Genomic DNA, 5,158 nt, shown 5'->3' on the forward strand with positions numbered 1-5,158 from the left:
CTATCATTGAATTTTTTTCAATTCTATCGAATACCCATAGAACACTGCACTCAACATCTGCACAGTATGTAATCTTTTAATGGATACAGAGAATATTTAGGTTGACATATTTTTTTACCTGTGACTCTTTTCCCTCCTTGGACAATGAGGATAATAATTACCCCATATTATAAAGTGTAATTATGAATATTAAATTACATACATAAAGATTCTGGCCTAGAAAGAATTAAAAAAGAAACATTATTGTCATTTTTGTTCATGCAGCAAACACACAGCTATTAAGTGAGGTGTTTGATAGTATGGATTCTGGAGCAACACTTTTTGGATTCAAATTTTATTTAGGACCTTGTGATTGTAACAAGTTATTGAATGTCTCTAATGTTGTGGTAAAAGTATCTGTAAGACTAAGAGAAAATAATCCATGTAAAGATGTTGTCACTGGGTCTGAGTCAAGTGTGCAAAAACTGGAAACTATTGTCATTATTATTTTCATGTACTAAGTGCTACGTGCCAGCACCTGGGTCAGCATAAGCCGTGCACGTTCCATCAGGGAACCTACAGCCCTCACCTATGAAACAGGAGCTGCCAGGTCCATTGTGAATGAATCTAATATTCTGGGTAATTGGACCTAGGAAAGTATTCTATGAAGTTTTGGCCACTATTCACACTGGCCCCAAATATGAAATAAATAGCATTGTTTGAGTTAACCCAATGGAACTTTTATTTTTATTGCAAGCAGCAAGAAGTGTTATACATTATAGTAATTTGGGAGCTTATAAAATCTTTGTGCAGCCACTGGTTTATTCCCATTTTGTAAAAGTGTTATGCCTAATGTTATAAAATTGGACAGACTATTTGCTTGCCAGCAGGTTCCATGGGCCATTGTTATAAGAGGAAGTGGGTCCTGATCATAGAAAAGGGGAAGCCTGGTTTTCTTATCTGCTATGAATGGGTGACTGTTGGGTGATTCAAAAGCTCTGACCATCCTGCCTGCCTTTATGCAGCCAGTGGTGGTGGTGGTCAGCATGTGCCTCTACCGCACAGGCCAGTCCTACCTGGTGAACAGGCTGGCTGGTGAGAGCAAGGGTGAGTGAAGGCACCAGCAAAGCCTCCCCGAGTCCCTTCTGTCCACCCACACTCCCAGCATTCAGGACAGTGATGTGAGGAGAGGAAGTTAGAGACAGGGAGGAACACTGAAAGCTCGCTTCCAATCCAGTGATGGGATTCTGACATTTTCTCTGTTCTGGAGGATAAGACTCAACTCTTAATTCCCACTTTGCCTTAACATCCTCCTTAAAGTATAAATATGCTTTTCTGGAAGGAGTAAGGTAATAATAATAAAAAAAAAAAAACTAATAGAAGCTAACATTAATCTTGAAGGTAAAAGTAAACTTTTCAGTTTGTACCGGACATTCTAATTTCTCTCTTTTTTTTAGTTGTAATTAAGACCAATACTCATTATGGTTTCATTTATCTCTTTTAACTCAGATATTGTTAATTTTGTCTCAATTTCCAGATCTGTCTGCTGGTAAAACTCCACTCCCTCTTCTCCCTGTGCCCACTCACAGGCTTCTCCCTGGGCTCCACGGTTAGGCCTCACACGAAGGGCATCAGGTGAGGTGTGTGCCTCACCCCGAGAAGCCAGACTGCACTCCAACTCTGCTTGACATAGAGGGCCTGGGGGATGTAGAGAAGGTGAAAAATAAATCTTCTCAATCCTACTCATGTTGGATCTATAGCACTCTTTGCACTGTCCCTCTCCACTGCTTGATAAATGCTTTGAATGCATCATATTCTTAAAAATTAATTTATTTTTTAATTCAGAGTCAGTCAATTACAATGTGTCAATTTCTGGTGTACAGCACAAGATCCCAGTCTTACATATACGTATGTATATTCATTTTCATATTTTTTTCCGAATGCATCATATTAATGTAGTATTCTTTTCATTTATTTTATTTACTGGGTTTTGCTCAAGATTTGACCTCAGATCCAATTTGAAGCCAACTGAAATGATCTTTATGTGAGAAAAGTAAACACGAAGTAGGAGAATGACAGGCTAATTGAGGAATTGTTACCTTTGGCCACACATATAAGCACTGAGAGTGACCTGTAAGTCCAACGACAGGATTTGCAATCCATATAACAATGGCTAATGACTTTGTTTCAGCCATTTCCCTTTCATATCCTAGGAAAATGTCTTGCAGGGGTGCTGAATGTGCCTCTAAACCTGACCAGACATTTACAAACATGTCTGACTTCTCACAATAGGAATCCAGAGAGATGATGAGAATGGTGTTGTCCACAGCTGTGGTCTTAGTAAGAAAAGCAGAGTATAAAGTCTAATGGCAGCAGCTTTGTTCATAAAGGATCACACATTATTACTCCTACAAGTCTTAGTAAACTCTTGTCAAAGGGACGTATTTAACTACTGTCTAAAAAGTTCCTTACCATGACAGGTCATGGGAACAGAGTTCACAATCTCAGTTGAGGAATATGTTTGAATTTTATGATCTGATCATAATAGCCACTGCTACCAAGTGCTCATTTGGTTTACACTCTCATAGACACTTATATACAATGCCTTATTGAAATTTCACAGCACCATGAATTTAACATTTACAATTTCACTTATAGATGGATAAAAATTTGCACAGGGAAATGACTAACCTAAGTCTCCAGAGTTAAATGCAGTCAGGTAGATTCAGACTTTGTCCATCTGAGTTGGAACCGTGGGATCTTATTCATTGTTCTCTGCAGCCTCTACAGTGGCTTCTATGGAGACAACCAGAAGGACTCCTGTATCTTTGCCCTGGCAGCTCTCCAGAGCAGCACCTCTGTGTACAACAACATGGGACCCATCAACCAGCAGGGCATGGACCAACTGCAGTATCCTTTTTGTGGTCCAGACAACACAAAATCTAGAAAAGAACAGCTTCATTTTGTCACCAGTTGTGGTGGTGGAAGACTGCAGAAGAACTCAGGAGTCCCCTCCTTAATGAGCCCCATTATGCTCAGCATCCCAGTTTACCTCAGTCAGCACCAGAAGCCTAAGACCTCTGGTCACACATTATCCTTAGACATGTAGCTGCACAAGGCTGTGTGCATCCCCTATCTGACTCATTCTCATTAGGTTACCATGTCCTCAGGAGACTCCTGTGTGCAATTTGAAACTGACCCCAGTACCCTGAGGGCAGGGGGAGAGCAAAGAAAAAGACAATCACTTCAGACTGGTAGGTCTAGGTGTCTTTTTTTTTTTTTTTTTTTTTTTGTGGGCAGATAATTACATAACTAGGTTTATTTATTTTTAGAGGAAGCACTGGGGATTGAACCCAGGACCTCCTGCATGCTAAGCATGTGTTTTACCACTTGAGCTATACCCTCTCCCACATAAGTGGTAGGTTTAATAAGCAAGGGAATTTACTTTGGTGTTTTGTGTTTTGTGGCTGGAAGACAAATTTTAAAAGTTTACACAGAGGCCTTAACTGGGCTCAATCAGTACTCAGTGCAGATGGTCTCAATACTACATTACTGTCTCTAAGTTGTGACCCTGCACAGCTGCCAGCCGGGGAGAGGCAATGGGAGGGCACATCCCAAGGATGGGGGTTGAGAGAGCAGCCTTGAGACTCCTGGGTCCAGCTCAGGGCTCAAACTTGCAGTCATGCTTGATGACCACCCCCCCAACAAATCTCCATTGCCAGACCCCTCAGCATCCTCTGGCACTCCTGTTCTCATTCAGCACACCTCTGTATCCTTATTGCCTTCTCTAGACAGTTCCTTCTGGCTGAGTTCTGTCTATACCTGTGGACACTGTTCTCCTCACAGACTTCTCAAGTGGTCTTCAGTGGTGATTTGTTTCTCCCATACTTTTCATAGATGCCAGCAAACTTAGGTTTCCTCCTTGCTTCTTATGACAGCTTCCAGATACTTTCTCCTTCTCCTCCCATTAAAAAGAGAAACTCCTTCAAAGCATGTGTATTCAGACTACATTATCCTTTGTGGAAGTCATCTACCCACTTCTGGGTCAACACAGCCTTCATTTGTTAAAAATTCTAGCTCCTAGTTCACTGTGCTCTTAGAGACGCTAACAATGAATAGACAGTCATCTAACACTCTGGTCTCTCAGCTCCCTCAGCTCCTCATTCTCATCTTCCACTCTCCTGCATCACGTAGCTTTTGTCGTCACCAACATGAGGCTGAAAAGAACATAGGTGCATTATCCTTTCAAATTAGTGTTCCTCTGTTCTTTGGGTAAGTCCCCAGGAGTGGAATAGCTGGGTCATATGGTAGTTCTATTTTCATTTTTTAGAAGAATCTCCATAGTGTTTTCCATAATGGCAGCACCAATCTAGTTTCTCTAAAATTTTGAATGTCAATAAAACTCCTCAGGGACTAAAGAAAACCATACGCAGCTTTGCAGCTCAGAGAGGTCTTCAAGTGTCTGGGATACATCCCTTTTGAAGTCTGAACACCAGAAAGTTGGAGCTCCAGGCTCCCTGACATCTTGGGAGCTTAACCTCAGTTGAATCCTGGCTGTAACCATGTCTTTTCAGGGAAATGAGAGAAGTTAGACTGTTCTTTCAGATGAGGGCAATTAACCAAATAATGATTACTCAGTTCCCAAGTTAGCAAAGGGTGAACTCCATGAAGGAACATGCAGAAAGCTCAGCGTCTAACAGCAAACTGTGCTGTCTGGTCCTCTTCTGGGAACAAGGGAGAGCATTGAGCCTAAGGAGACATGTTATATACTGGCTGAAAACTGCAACAGAAAAGGACTCATCTACTTCGATATATAGGAAACATGGTTTCATCCTTTCTACTCGCTTTCAGCCTACCTATATGCTTGTGCTAGGTTCTGCGTCTTCAGTAATATAATACATTTCTTTCTCTTTTGGGTTAGGAAGAATTTCTTTAAGACTCTTAATTCACCAGTAATATGAGAGAATCACTGTTTTCCCTACACTCCACACTGCTTTCCAAATAACCAGAGTTATTGTCTGTAGATAACTTTGGGCATGCTGGCAGTGAGTAATTCAATTCAGAAGAGGTACAAAATTATCCTACCAATGAAAACAGTTATAAATCATTAATAAATCAAACAAAGCCTTGACCATTATATACTCCATTATAAACAGCACTTCTAGCTCATGGTTGGGAT

The 5,158-nt window shown here is 40.9% G+C and overlaps 1 pseudogene; it reads left to right on the forward strand.

Moving 5' to 3' along the window:
• The first annotated feature begins 944 nt into the window (after window positions 1–944).
• Window positions 945–3,186, forward strand: LOC105075645 (guanylate-binding protein 3-like; annotated as a pseudogene).
• Window positions 3,187–5,158: the final 1,972 nt, after the last annotated feature.

This window comes from Camelus bactrianus, chromosome 13, assembly GCF_048773025.1.
Source record: "Camelus bactrianus isolate YW-2024 breed Bactrian camel chromosome 13, ASM4877302v1, whole genome shotgun sequence".
NCBI classification, from domain to species: Eukaryota; Metazoa; Chordata; class Mammalia; order Artiodactyla; family Camelidae; genus Camelus; species Camelus bactrianus.